The sequence below is a fragment of the Cebus imitator genome, unplaced genomic scaffold (assembly GCF_001604975.1).
Source record: "Cebus imitator isolate Cc_AM_T3 unplaced genomic scaffold, Cebus_imitator-1.0 Scaffold18, whole genome shotgun sequence".
In the NCBI taxonomy this organism is placed as follows: domain Eukaryota; kingdom Metazoa; phylum Chordata; class Mammalia; order Primates; family Cebidae; genus Cebus; species Cebus imitator.
The window spans coordinates 7,809,996-7,823,731 of record NW_016107333.1 but is presented as its reverse complement, the minus strand read 5'-3'; the positions used below and the strand labels follow the sequence as shown (position 1 = coordinate 7,823,731).

Here is a 13,736-nt window from a genome sequence, read left to right as displayed (position 1 = left end):
TAGAAACTGATGTTTTTTAATGAGTTCCCTGAGTCCTTCTGTTGTGTAGCCAAGTTGGGAAACACTTACCTAGAGGAAAGAACTAGAAGTAAAAAGATCTACATTATCTTCTGATACCACCTAGGACAAGTTTCTTTTCTGGACCTCAGCCTTCTCTGCTGAAATATTAAAAATCCATGCTCATAAAGGACCCTTTCAGTTCTAAAATTTCATACTGCTTTATGATAAGTTTAGTCTGGGATCTTTTTCTGCCTCACGGTGTCCATTCTCTGGATCTGCCCTGGGCAGGGCACTTTAGGGCATTTGGTCATAGGCCAGCGAGGCAGCTTAGGCCATGACCTTCTGCCAGAAAGCACTGACATGGCTCCTAATTAGAAATGGATCAATATGGGCCTGCAGCCAGGCCTGGGGAGCCTGGAAGGAGGCTGGAGTAGTGCTCCTAGGTAGGGAGAATGATTACTGTGAAATGGATCTGGTTATACTTGTCAATACAGCAGTTCTGCTGGTGTAGCCCTCCTCCCCTGAGACCAGCAGGCAGGGCTACCCTGAGCAAATGGAGAAATGGTTAACTTGTATCCCTGTTTAATGTGTTTTCCTCACCTTTATAAACTCTTACATAGTGTGATGCTAGGTACATAGTATAGGCCCCCTCTTTAGATGGAAAAATCACTTATTGAATACCTACTAAATGTTAAATACTGAGTTAAGTCTCATTGTGTTTATTTCTCCTTACAACCTACTGGCATAGGAAGGAAAGGAAACTAAAGCTCAGAAAAGTTGAAGTGACTTGCCTGCCCATTGTCATATAGTGTAATCTCTATTATGCTATGCTATTAATACATTTCTGAGCATTTGCAACACCAATTCCAAGCTGATCAACTTTTCTACCAGGGCCCTCACTTACCCTTCTACAGACTGAACTGGAGCTCAGGCCGGCTGTGGCCGTCTCCCTGGAGCCATTCAAAGACTGGAGGAAATTATTTAAAACCTGTGGTGAGATGGGGTGGGGAGTAGGGGGTGGGGGAGGGTGGGGGTTGTAGGGATGGGATGCTGTGCTTGCTTTTGCTTTCTCATCTCTTTTCCAAGTTCCCTAAGGAGTGAGCAGGCTCTAATGGGAGAGATCAGTCATCATTTGGGATCAGTGGGAGGGTTTTCTTCTCTGCGGAGTGCAGAGTCAGGTTTCTGAACTGGCCTTGTGCAAAGAGGGGGAAGGGATTCATAACTGGATGTTTCTAGGCATTGGAGAACCTGCAGGCTTAACATGCTTAGCAGCCGGTGTGGTCAGACCAAATTCCCCCTGTAGTTTGCTCATTCAACAGATATTTGTTGGGTGTCTCCTGTGTGTCAGGGCTTGTGTTAGTGCTAGGGATTCTTAGATGACCTCACAATCTAGCCTCAGAGTCAGACAAAGATACAAACCATAGTTTAATGCACGTTCCTTAATAGACGAGTGTATAAGGGACTCAGATTCCAGAGGGGTGAATGTGGGTTCTCCTAGGGGATGTAATTTTGATCTGCGTTTTGAAGGAAGAGTGAAGAGTAAGAGTTAAGCTAGGAAGGGCACTCCAGATCAGGGAACCAGCACAAACAAAAGCATAAAGATGTGTACAGGAATTCTTGTTAAAGGGATGGGCACTAGAGCAGCACCTAAAGTGTGGCAAAACAGATTGCTCTGAGCCCTTATCCTTTGCCAGGTTTAAGGCTGTAATAGTAGCCGTTGGATGGCAGTAATGCAGGAGCAGCAGGTGGGGAGGAGATCAATTTATTAGCAAGTGCTGACTGAAACTTATTTCTAGACTTCTGTGGGGGAGAAGGGAGGAAGCCTGAAGAGCAGCAGCCCTCTGTCCTCTGGGCCACCTGCAGAGGTGCTGTGGTTCTTGGCAGTGGTTTAAAAGTTCTTCTGGACCAGGCAAATAGCATTGCTTCTCTCATGGCAAAATCCTCTTTGCTCCACACAGACTGCCCCTCCTTCCTGTGTTCTTTTAAAGAAAGAAATTAATGGAATCTGTTCAAAATACCCCTGAAATGAAATTACATTTTTAACTCTAATTACCCTAATTAAAACTTGACAGCCATAATCCTGAATGGCAGATATGTGAAGTACCTCATGCCTGTGACAAGCTCATTTACCCAGATGGAATGTTGTTCTGTTCTGGGTTTAGAAGTAAATTTCTTTTGATGTTTTTTTTTTGTTTTGTTTTTTTTAAATCAGCAATTTAGTCTTCAACCCCACAAATTCCCCAAGGTAGGATAGCCGTGCTTGTGGACTACAGGCTTGCCCAGGACTCCTAATCTCAATAGAGGTTCCTTTGCATCCAGAAGTGGAGCTTCTAATGATTTCTACCACATATCTTTGAGTTTTTTCTTCAGGTGAGGTTGAATTGCAGCCTTTCCCTCAGTGAAATTACCTGCCTTGGGGAACTAAGGATCTGTACTTGTTAGAAGGCTCTCTTCTGGTCTAGGACTAAATATGAATTGGGGGTCAGTTGAGGGCTAGTACTTAGGATCAGTTAGAGGCCAGGGAAAGGAGGTCTGAAAATAGGATCCCTCAGCCGAGCGCAGTGGCCCACATCTATAATCCCAGCACTTTGGGATGCCGATGCGAGTAGATCACTTGAGGTCAGGAGTTCGAGAGCAGCCTGGCTAAGTTGGTGAAACCCTGTCTCTACTAAAAATATTTTTAAAAGAAGGCCAGGCACAGTGACTTGCGCCTGTAATCTCAGCACTTTTGGGAGGCCAAGGCAGGCGGATCACGAGGTCAAGAGATCGAGACCATCCTGGCCAACATGGTGAAACTCAGTCTCTCCTAAAAATACAAAAAAATTAGCTGGGCATTGTGGCACGTACTTGTAGTCCCAACTATTTGGGAGGCTGAGGCAAGAGGATCACACTTGAACCTGAAAGGAGAAAGTTGCAGTGAGCTGAGATTGCACCACTGCATTCCAGTTTGGCGACAGAGTGAGACTCTGTCTCAAAAAAAAAAAAAAAAAAAATTAGGCAGGGAAAGATGGCTCATGTCTATAATCCCAGCACTTCGGGAGGTTGAGGCGGGCGGGTCACAAGGTCAGGAGTTCGAGAGCAGCCTGGCTAACATGATGAAACCCCATCTCTACTAAAAATACAAAAATTAGCTGGGCATGGTGGCATGCATCTGTAATCCCAGCTACTCCAGAGGCTAAGGCAGGAGAATTGCTTAAACCCGGGAGGTGGAGGTTGCAGTGAGGCTAGATCTTGCCACTGCACTCCAGCCTGGAGGACAGAGCAAGACTCTGTCTTGGTAGGGGTGGGAGAAGAAAAAAAAATTTAGCTGGGCATGGTGGCGGGCATCTGTAATCCCAGCTACTTGGGAGGCTGAGGCAGGAGAATCGCTTGAACCCAGGAGGCACAGGTTGCAGTGAGCTGAGATCGTGCCACTTGTACTCCAGCCTGAGCGACACAGTGAGACTCCGTCTCAAAGAAAAAAAAAAAAAAAAAAAGGATTCCTCTTCTCTTCACATAGCTCAGTTCTTTTAACGCAGCACAGGCAAGAGCAATCTGGCAGTCTAGTGATTTGCCTGGTCTCGGCTTCTGCCTTAAGTGGTAACCTGGCCAGACCCAAAAGCATGATGGAGTAGGAGTTAGGGGCCAGTCCATGAAACAGACTGAAGGATTCTTTGATGCTGTGAGTTATCTCACAGTTCTGTTAGAACCAAAGATCCCATGTTCTCGTAATCTACTCAGCCTAAAAGCCTGTTCAGTAGGCAGACACTGGGTGCTCTGTTAGGTACTGCAAGGGACACCGAGTTGAGTAAGATGCTGTCCCTGACCTTGAGAAACTTAGAATTGTGGAGGAGTGGGGAGGTAGTGATGGGTGAGGGACAACCATATATATACAAATTATATATGATATTTGGTAGATAGGAAGCTTGAGTGCCCACTGTATTCTAGGTTCTGAAAATAGTGTATAGACATATGAGACATAGTTCCTGTTTTCAAGAACTCCCAGTAAATTAGGACAGATAGACATGTGAAGGTTCACTGTAACACAAATATGTGGAGGACATGCTAGACAGATTACCTGGGAAGGAAGCTAGTCAGGGAAAGTAAGGATGGATTGATTAACTCCCATGGGGGTTGGGGAGTCATTGGCAGACATCCCCCAAGTATTGGCATTTGGACTTGTCTCTGAGTAGGTAATATTGGCAGAGGAATGGAGAAAGTCATTGCCTATTTTAGGGAACAGCGTGAGGGCCAGATTACAACTCACTGTGACTGGAGTATAGTCTACAGGAAAAGGATATGGTAGAGGACGAATGAGGGTAGAGTTTAAACCATCCCGTAGGCAAACAGGATCCATTGAGGTTGCAGGACTGTGATAGGAATAATGGATTAGGCGACGGAGGTGATTGGAGACAGATTAGTTAGAACAGGTGTCAGCAAACTAGTGGGCTAAATCTAGCCCACTGTTGCCTAGTCTGGTCCTCAACTCCTGGCCTCCCAAAGTGGAAGGCTGGGTTTATAGGCATGAGCCACCATACTCAGCCTTATCTTTCTTTTCTTTAAAAAAATTTTTTTTTAAAAATAAAGACAGTGTCTCACTTGGTTGCCCATGCTGGTCTCGAACTCCTGGGCTCAAGTGATCTCCTGCCTTGGCCTCCCAAACTGCTGGGATTATAGGCGGGAGCCACCACGTACAGCCTGGACAGAGCTCTTACTCTATATCTTCTCTATACCTTATATCTCACACCTAGTTTGTAAGTTTGATGACCCTCTAATGGAAAAGACAGATACCATAGAAAACCTGGAACACTGTATGAGTTGAGAAGTTGGGGATGGGTAGGTAGAAGCATCACTCAAAGCAGCTATGTTGTGGTTGAAGGGGCTTTTGTTACTTTGAGACACCCTTTACTCTTCCCCTCTATAACTGCTGACACTTGTTGTGGCCAGTTTGAACTTGTTTCTGCCCTTCAACTGCCAGAGCGCATAAGGCCCCTATGGAACTAAAGGCTGACTGTGTCCCTCAGTCACCTTTACCAGCCAGAAACTGCGTAAGTGCCGCTTGACATCCCTATGTGCCTGTCCTTGCCACTGTACTGAGCCTCCTATTCCTTACTTCCTTTTTCCTTGTGGATCTGCCCTGAAGGATGGAAAAAGCACCATCTAGGGAGACCACAGTGGTGAGTTGGAAGCCCATTTCTGCATTCAGTTTACTACGTGACCTAAGGCAATTCATTCAATGATTCTGGCCCTTCTGTAGGCTCCAGTACAGGTATCTTCAGCCACTTTTTGGGACTTGGGATTTCTTCTGTAAGGCTCTAGTTTTCATAGCATAGCTCCCCCCGCCCCCAAAGTTCCCCTCTCTGTTCAATCTAGAATAAGCTCCAATTTCATAGCATAGCTTTCCCCCCCCCCCAAAGTTCTCCTCTCTTTTCAGTATAGTATATGTTTACAGATCATTTGCTTGAAATCCACTACGTTCAACTGTGAGGAGAATAGTCATATCTCTAGCTGTTTTTATTGGTAGGGTTTCAGGAACTGGCAGTCAATCTGATTTACTAGAGTGGAACAGACCCTGTCAGCAAGGCATGATGTCTCCAGGATGGGCAGTGTAATTCAGTACAGACAAATTTTTGGCCCTGGGAATCCACGATACCTTAGAGGAAGCTTCTAAGGGCCAGGCACTAGTCTAGGTAGTTTACATACTTTTCTTCCTTGCATTTATCTTCACTATTCTGAGGTAGGCGATTTCATCACCATTTTATAGATGTGAGAACTTAAGTTTTAGAGAGTATCATTCAGTATGCAATGACTGACTCATTGAGGATAAGGAAAACAACTAAATATTTCTTGCTTCCAAGTAGAGAAGAGTGGTAGAAGAGACAGACAGGTAAACAGTGGCATAGCACTAAGGATAACCAGTTTTAGTGGCAGAGCCAGGGCTTAAACCTAGGTCTGTCTGCTAGTTGTTTCTGCTGTATGCTGCCTTTTTTGCAGAAGGGTGGAGAGAGCAGCAAACCCAAGTGGACATCTAGGCTGGTGGGGAGACCTGGCCTTGGATTTAGAACTGGGCTTAGTTCTGGGGGCCCGGGGGGTGGGCAGAAGTCTTAGGCGGGTGACTAAGGCAGGGGGTGTCACGTGGAACTGAGCCCATTTATAAAATAAAGCACCTAATTTTGTGCACTCTAGAAAGTGAAGCCTTGTGGTCAGCACTCACCAGATGCCGTGTATCACAAGAGCCCCACAGTCAGTCTATGGTATAAGAATAACAGGGAGGAAGAGTTGGTATCTAGGCCTTATGGTTAGGGGATGGGAGTTAGGGGTAAGACTGTTTTATTTCCTGCCTGGAGTCAGAATTAGTCTGAGAACTGGATTTGAATTGCCGAATCCCACCTGAAGTGAGAGAGGCAAGGGACTTTAGAAGGTGATAGGGAGGCAGTCTTCAGGTTAAAAAAATAAGCTTTGTTAGAGTCTACAAATTATTTCAGCTTAAAAATTAGAACCGTTTTCTTCCTAGCACAGCATTTGCAAATGCTGGCTCCTTTCCCCAGAGGCTATGTCTTCCTTTTTCTCTGACCATGGCTAGCTAGCTCTGGGCTAGAGCATCCCTAAGTCCTTCTGCTAACTTGGGTGCTCTTCAGTAAAAGCCCTTGATAATGCTAGGTTCAATTTTTTCATCTGTGAACTAAGGGGATTGGATTAGTAGACTGAGGTCCCAGTGCCCAGTGTGGGCAAGAGCTCCTTTATCCAGCAGATCTGAAGTTCTATAATCTTTACATAACTGAGCTGAATCCCTACTATAATTCATAGATTCAATTTTGCCTGACCATCCACTTATGATTTTAATTTTTGAGTGAAATTGGCATCATCTCTCAGATCCTGGCCCTCTACCCTGGAACTGGAGTTCTTGGACTGAGCCTACTACATCTGCAGGTACAGCATGGTCATTGCTTTTTTTTTTTTTTTTTAAGGTGGAGTCTCGCTCCTGCCTCAGCCTCCTGAGGAGCTGGGACTACAGATGGCGTGCCGCCATGCCTGGCTAATTTTTTTTTTTTTTTTTGTAATTTTAGTAGAGACAGGGTTTCACCATCTTGGCCAGGCTGGTCTCAAACCCCTGATGACCTCAGGTGATCTGCCCACCAAAGTGCTGGGATTACAGGCATGAGCTGCCACACCTGGCCTGTCAGTGCTTTTTGAATACTCAAAAACTGATACGGGAGCTTGAAATTTGCAGTTCCAGCCTTCACATTGAAGTTCCCTCTAAAGTTGTTCTGTACTATATGTAGTCTGAGTGAGGTGAGAGGTGGCCTGGTTGACAATAAGGAGACTGATTCTGGACCTGCCACTGACTTCCCTCTTTGACTTTGGACAGATTCCCCTCCCTGCTCTGGTCTTACCTCCCTTTTTGTAAAATGGTTGAGCCCTTCCAGCTCTGGTCTCATCAGGAGCATGAAAGCCATTTTCTACACAGTCTCAATTGCACAGAGGAGTGTCTGGCCCAAGCTTTGGTGTGTTGGTTACTGATTATAAAGCTTTAGATTCTCAATTCCAGCTCAAGAGGGGGAAGGGGAACCATCCAACTGTCTCATTAGCATGGAGAAAAGAAAACAGTAATTACTTATGCCTCCCTTGATAATTCCTGCAGGGTTGGTTCTTCTAGGAAAGGAGGAGGGGAATACTGGAGATAGCTTCAGCTGAGAAAGGAGAAATGCTGTTAGCTGCCCAGAAAATGCAGAGGCAAGAATGATTGTCTTGCACATCTGTTGTAGTCTGTGGATGTTCCTCCAGGCAGCTTGGAGACTGCCTAGGTTGAGTTTCGTTTATTTATGGCATGCATTATGTTCTCCTACATGAACATGGGTTGGGCTCAAGACCCCTAATGTCACCTGTCATTAAGAAACCAGCTGTCCTTGGCTGGGCGCGGTGGCTCACGCCTATAATCCCAGCACTTTGGGAGGCTGAGGCGGGTGGATCACGAGGTCAAGAGATTGAGGCCATCCTGGTCAACATGGTGAAACCCCATTTCTACTAAAACTACAAAAAATTAGCTGGGCATGGTGGCACATGCCTGTAATCCCAGCTACTCAGGAGGCTGAGGCAGGAGAATTGCCTGAACCCAGGAGGCGGAGGTTGCGGTGAGCCGAGATCGCGCCATTGCACTCCAGCCTGGGTAACAAGAGCGAAACTCTGTCTCAAAAAAAAAAAAGAAACCAGCTGTCCTGTAGGGCCTGCTTTTTGATACACTGGGCATCCTGACAGCTGTCTTTGTTTGGGTGTAGGGGAGGGTTTTTACTGAGCCAATTTGTGTCCTGGTTATATTTTCTATTATGTTGTGAGGTCATTTTTTTTTTTTAAACTCCCACAGCAACACAGCCAGTTGTTTTATTATGCCTTGGCATAGGCAACCATACAATAGAGCCAGTCACAAGAATCAAGGTCAGGTATTCTTGTGAAGGGAGGAATCTGGGAGAACTATAAGACCATGCGGTTTAGTCAAGGCTGGAATAAGCAATCTTTACAGAAGGGTTGAACCAGTTTTGAGCCTGAGAAGTTGGGGGCAGCTGGAACACAACTATCAAATAGATTGGCAAATTGACCTGTGGGATAAGGGCCATTTGCCCTGTGCCTTTGCCTTATGCCAGTCTTTTACTCCCTGCGTGTGGTTGCCACTCCAGAGGCCTAGAGAACCCAGCTTCCCTTTCTCTTCCTCTCTCCTGAGGAAGATACCCCTTCAATGACACCTTTTTTTTTTTTTTTGAGATGGAGTCTTTTTCTTTCGCCCCGGTTGGATTTCTGTGGCAACATCTCGGCTCACTGCAACCTCTGTCACCTGGGTTCAAGTGATTCTCCTGCCTCAGCCTCCTAAGTAGTTAGAACTGCAGGCATGAGCCACCACGCCTGGCCAGTTTTTGTATTTTTAGTGGAGACGGGGTTTTGCTATGTCGGCCAGGCTGGTCTCAAACTCCTGACCTCAGGTGATCCTCCTGCCTCTGCTTCCCAAAGTGTTGGGATTACAGATGTGAGCTACCTCATCTGGCCAACACCTCTTTCAGCCAGTCTTCCTGTAGGTCCTATAGCTTGCTTACTCTAAACCGCAAGGGTTCTATAGGGACATGCTATTTAAAAAAAAAATTGTTTTACAAATTTAGGAGATAATTTCTTCTGTCAAATCTCTTCACCCCCACCCCAGGAATGCTCCCTTTTTCTTGTCCCAGACCTTTTGCTTGATTCCCCACCCTTTGATGTCCAGACCCAGGCTTCTCGTAATTTTCACTCTTCATTCACTTCCTGGCTCTTTTCCCCAGCCTCCAGCAGTAGATTTCTTTTTTTTTTTTTTTTTTTTTTTTTTGGTGGGGGTGGGGCGGGGGCATAAGGAAAGTTTTTCAACAAAGCTTTCATGACGGGGAGCTGTTGGGGAAAGGATATGCTCCCAGGGCTTGTTAGCCTGGAGTAATTCTGGTAGAGGAGGAAGCAGTGACAAGGGGAAGAACCTGCTTGTCTTCTGACCTCAGCAGGCTTCAGCCTAAACCAGGCAGAGTTTGGGCTGGGGCAGGGCAATAGTGAGGACTGAGGGTGGGAGCCCTGAGGAGCTTGTCGATAAGTACTTCACATTACCTCTTGTTGGCAGATTTAGTTTGGAGTTTGGACAGGCAAACTCCCTTCATTTAACATTTATAAAGAGGAATTCCTGCTGCTTCTCTTTTAAATAAAAGTTCTTTGTTCTGGTACCAGAAGGAAAAAGATCTTTTCCAAAGCCTAGGCCATTTTAAACCTGCTCAGGTGTCTCTTTTGTTACCAGTTCTCCCTTCACCCCTTTCCTATTCTCTTTTCTCTGCTTCCTGCCTTTTCTCTGCTCACATCTCCCATAACTTGTGAAAACAAGAATGGGAAAAGGACATCTGAAGCTAACACATTAGTTAGTTGTTTGGTATAGATACTGGGGCCGAGACTGAATAAGGAGCTTGAGATTTTGGACTTGACTTCTAGTCCTCAGAATAAGAGTTGCTGGGCAAGTTTTGTTTATTCCTTTAGTTACTCACATGTCAGATAATTAGGCTGATGGAGATCCTGGCAGATAGTTCATAAGACCCTAATCCTACATAACCCAAGACCCATATGATGGTCCATAAGACGCTAATCCTGTCATAAGCTCACAATCTTATGGAGAAGACATAGCAGCAGTGAGCACACAACCCCTACTCCTCCCATAACCCCCATTCAAATCATTGAATTTTGAGGATGGAAAGAACATTAGTTTATCTGGTCTTCTTTCATGTTGCTATGTAATAAAGTAAGGCAGATCATGAGAGTGTATAGGCTCTGGAAGTAAAGCAGACCTGCATTCAGATTCTAGCTCTGTTGCTTACTAGCTGTTTGACCTTGAATGGCACACTTAGCCTCACCTGTCTTTAGTTACCTTGGTTGTAAAATGGGCCGTTACCACCTACTTCACAATGTATCATAAGGATTAATAGTTTTAACACCCAGCCTCATGCCTGAGGCACAGTAGTAGCAGCCCATGTCTTTCTGTCACCCTGCATCAAGGCCTGGCTTAAATCTTTGCTGCTTCTGTGAAGCTTCTGAGATAACCCTAGGTCAGACTGATTTGTTTATCCACTTTGACAATACATAACATTCTTTGAACTGTTGGATCCTCCCTAATAGTCTTAGTAATTTTTTGTGGGACACCATAGTTCTACCCTGAATGCTATGTGCCTAGGGATAAGGAGTGTTCTCAATCATCTGTGCATCCTCCATAACCTCTCACTCAGAGCTATGTACACAGCAAAGCCAACCAGTACAGCTAATATCAGGAAATATTTTTTGACTAATTGGATAGAAGATTCATGCTCTGTTTTTCAGCTTGCAAGAAGAACTATAAAAGACCTGGCTGGAACTCTTCTAACTCTGCCCTTTTCCTTACCTGTTATCACATTGATAAAAACATGTGATCATCAAATCTCTTTGTTGGCAGTATAGGAATTCCCTTTTTGCAGATGAGGAATCTGAGATGCAGATTAGAACTCGGGTCTCTTGTTGGGAGATAGATCCAGACTCAGTAGGGGAACGGAAACAGAAATCTTATAATTGGCCAGGTGTGGTGGCTCATGCCTGTAATCCCAGCACTTTGGGAGACTGAGGTCAGGAGTTTGAGACTAGCCTGGCCAACATGGTAAAATTCCATCTCCACTAACAGTACAAAAATTAGCCAGATGTGGTGGCATGCGCCTATAATCTCAGCTACTTTGAGAGCCTGAGACAGGAGAATTGCTTGAACCCAGGAGATGGAGATTGCTGTGAGCTGAGATTGTACCACTGCACTCAAGCCTAGGCAACAGAGTGAGACTGTATCTTAAAAAAAAAAGAAAAAGGAAATCTTATAATTGACTAGGTGTCCATTCTTCAGAAAAAGTAGGAATTTCTACGAAGAAGGGTAATGGGTACTGTATTCCTGAGGCCTTAGCTGATGGTGAGGTCAGAAATGAATATAGCCACAAGCTGGAGATGTTTCAAGAACATGGCAGAGAGAGTGGTGAGAAAAGGGTTTAGGATAACATCATAGATTCACTAGGCCTTGAAAATTAAGAAGGGTTCGAATGTATATAAATGAAGAATGGTGACTCCAGTGAGACACCAGTATGGACAAAATATGGGAGCTGGAAAGTCCACAGTAGAAAGTAAGGTGGATGATGACCAGATCATAGCATACCTAAGAGCAAGGCTAAGGTGACTGGGAGCCATGACTTTTTTTGAGCAGGGAAGTGGCATTAGAACTATTAGTCTGGCAGTGTGGGTCTAATGGATTGGAGCAGGAGGGGTGGGGGAGATTAGTGAGACAGAGACCAGGGAAGAGACTCCTGTAACAGTCTGCCCTTGTAATGTCAATAAATTTTAAGAAATATTCCAGTAGTGCAAGCAAGAGATAATGTGATCTTGCACCCAGAGGAAGTTGACATAGTAAGGAATAAAGAATACTTTAGGAGGCTGAGGTAGGTGGATCACCTGAGGTTGGGAGTTCGAGACCAGCCTGGCCAACATGGCGAAACCCCGTTTCTATTAAAAATACAAAAAATCAGCCGGGTGCGGTTGCAGGTGCCTGTAATCCCAGCTACTCAGGAGGCTGAGGCAGGAAAATTGCTTGAACCCAGGGTTGGGGTTGGGTAGAGGTTGTGATGAGCCGAGATCACGCCACTGCACTCCAGCCTGGGCGACAGAGCAAGACTCTGTCTCAAAAAAAAAAAAAGAATGGTTTGGATGTAGAGCTTTCAGAGTGGGGAAGAAAACGGCCAACAAGGATTTGGCAATTGTGGGAATGGGGAAAGGAGAGAAAAAGTTGTTGAGAGCATGAATATTTGGAGTCTAAGTACCTGGGATGATGGTTATGCTGTTCTCTGAATCATGGAGGCTGGGAAATAGAAGATGAATTGAGTTTGTTGACTGGTTGATTGGAGGTGTCGATAGTCCAGTATGCTTACCACCTGACTCCCTGGTGCCTTTGCTTTTGTCCTTTGATCTAGAGCTGCAGAGATCCTTCGGTTCCTTGTGTTTGCTGCTTTGTTCCAGGCCTGGAGCCTGCCCCCCAGAATCCCTTCACTCATGACTTGGAGCAACTTTCACTCCCTCTGAAATAAAATAGTGTTTAGGCCAGTACCTAGTCTGTTTCCAACTGTGCAGTAAATGCCTATTAAATAGCTATTGTTATTATCAGAGCTTTGATAACAGTAGTTATCTAATCTAGATAAAAGTAGTTATCTAATCTCTAACAGTAGAGATTAGAGAAGCCTCTGGAACCACCTGGTTGAAGGACTCCGGAGTCACTCAATTTGTAGTGAGTAAAAAGCCTGGACTGCAAGTATATGGAGAGGATGTCAGGCTTGGGTATGGATGGATGGGGGACTCTAAGCCATATAAACTAGAACAAGAGAACATGTTTCCTGCTTTCTTCTGCTTTTGAAAATTGTTACGTGTAATGTGAGGTTAAGAGGGCAAGCCCTGGAGTTGGACTTCCGGGTTCAAATCCCAGCTCCATTATCTGTTAGCTGTGCAATGAACAAATTTACTTAATTGCCCTGTGCCTCCGTTTCCCCATTAGTAAAATAACACACCAACCTTACAAGATTGTTGTAAAGATGAAATGCGTTAATACAAATAAAAGGTTTACATCAGTGCTGATATATGCTACTATTTTTATTCCAGAGTCTGCTCTGTTCCACATTCCTGGGAATGAATAGATAGGGATTTCTCTACCATCCTCACTCAACAGAGGAGGGAGCTGAGCACAGAAACCTGAAATAAATCTCAGAGTGCTTGAAAGTTTTTATCAGCTAGAATCCAGGTTATCTAAACCTGGAGGAGCCTGGGCCACAAATGAGACAGACTTAGAGTTGTCTGGAAGACCTGAGATTCACTCCCAGTTCTACCATTTGACTTGTTTTGATCTTGGGCAAGTAACCTAGTCTCTGAGCCTTAGTTTTCTCATATGTAAAATACAGAACAAATTCTTTTTTGTGTCTCTAGTATGTACCTCATTCTCCTTATGACTGTATTCTAGCTGTATTACTAGCCTTCTTGTTCCTTAAACATACCAAGACTACAGGGCCTTTGTACTTGCTGTTGTCTCCCTAGAACACTCTTCCCTCAGATCTTTTCATGTCTTACCCCCTCATGTCGTTCAAGTCTCTGTGGATGTCACCCTTTGGAGAGGCCTCTTCCTGACAATTTTGTCTAAAACAGACTTCACCTTGCTTTATTTTCCTTTT

General features: G+C 44.9%; 1 protein-coding gene across 5 annotated transcripts in view; it reads left to right on the top strand.

The window, feature by feature from the left end:
- RALY (RALY heterogeneous nuclear ribonucleoprotein) overlaps nt 1-13,736 on the top strand; it is an 81,606-nt gene that overhangs the window by 19,982 nt on the left and 47,888 nt on the right. Inside the window, exon 1 of one of the 5 annotated variants that reach the window (XM_037733200.1) lies at nt 975-993. The exons of the other annotated variants lie outside the window; for them this stretch is intronic. The gene's annotated coding sequence lies outside the window, so the exon portion shown is untranslated. Of the gene's footprint in view, nt 1-974; nt 994-13,736 lie in introns of those variants that run through there. 5 annotated transcript variants of the gene reach the window in all.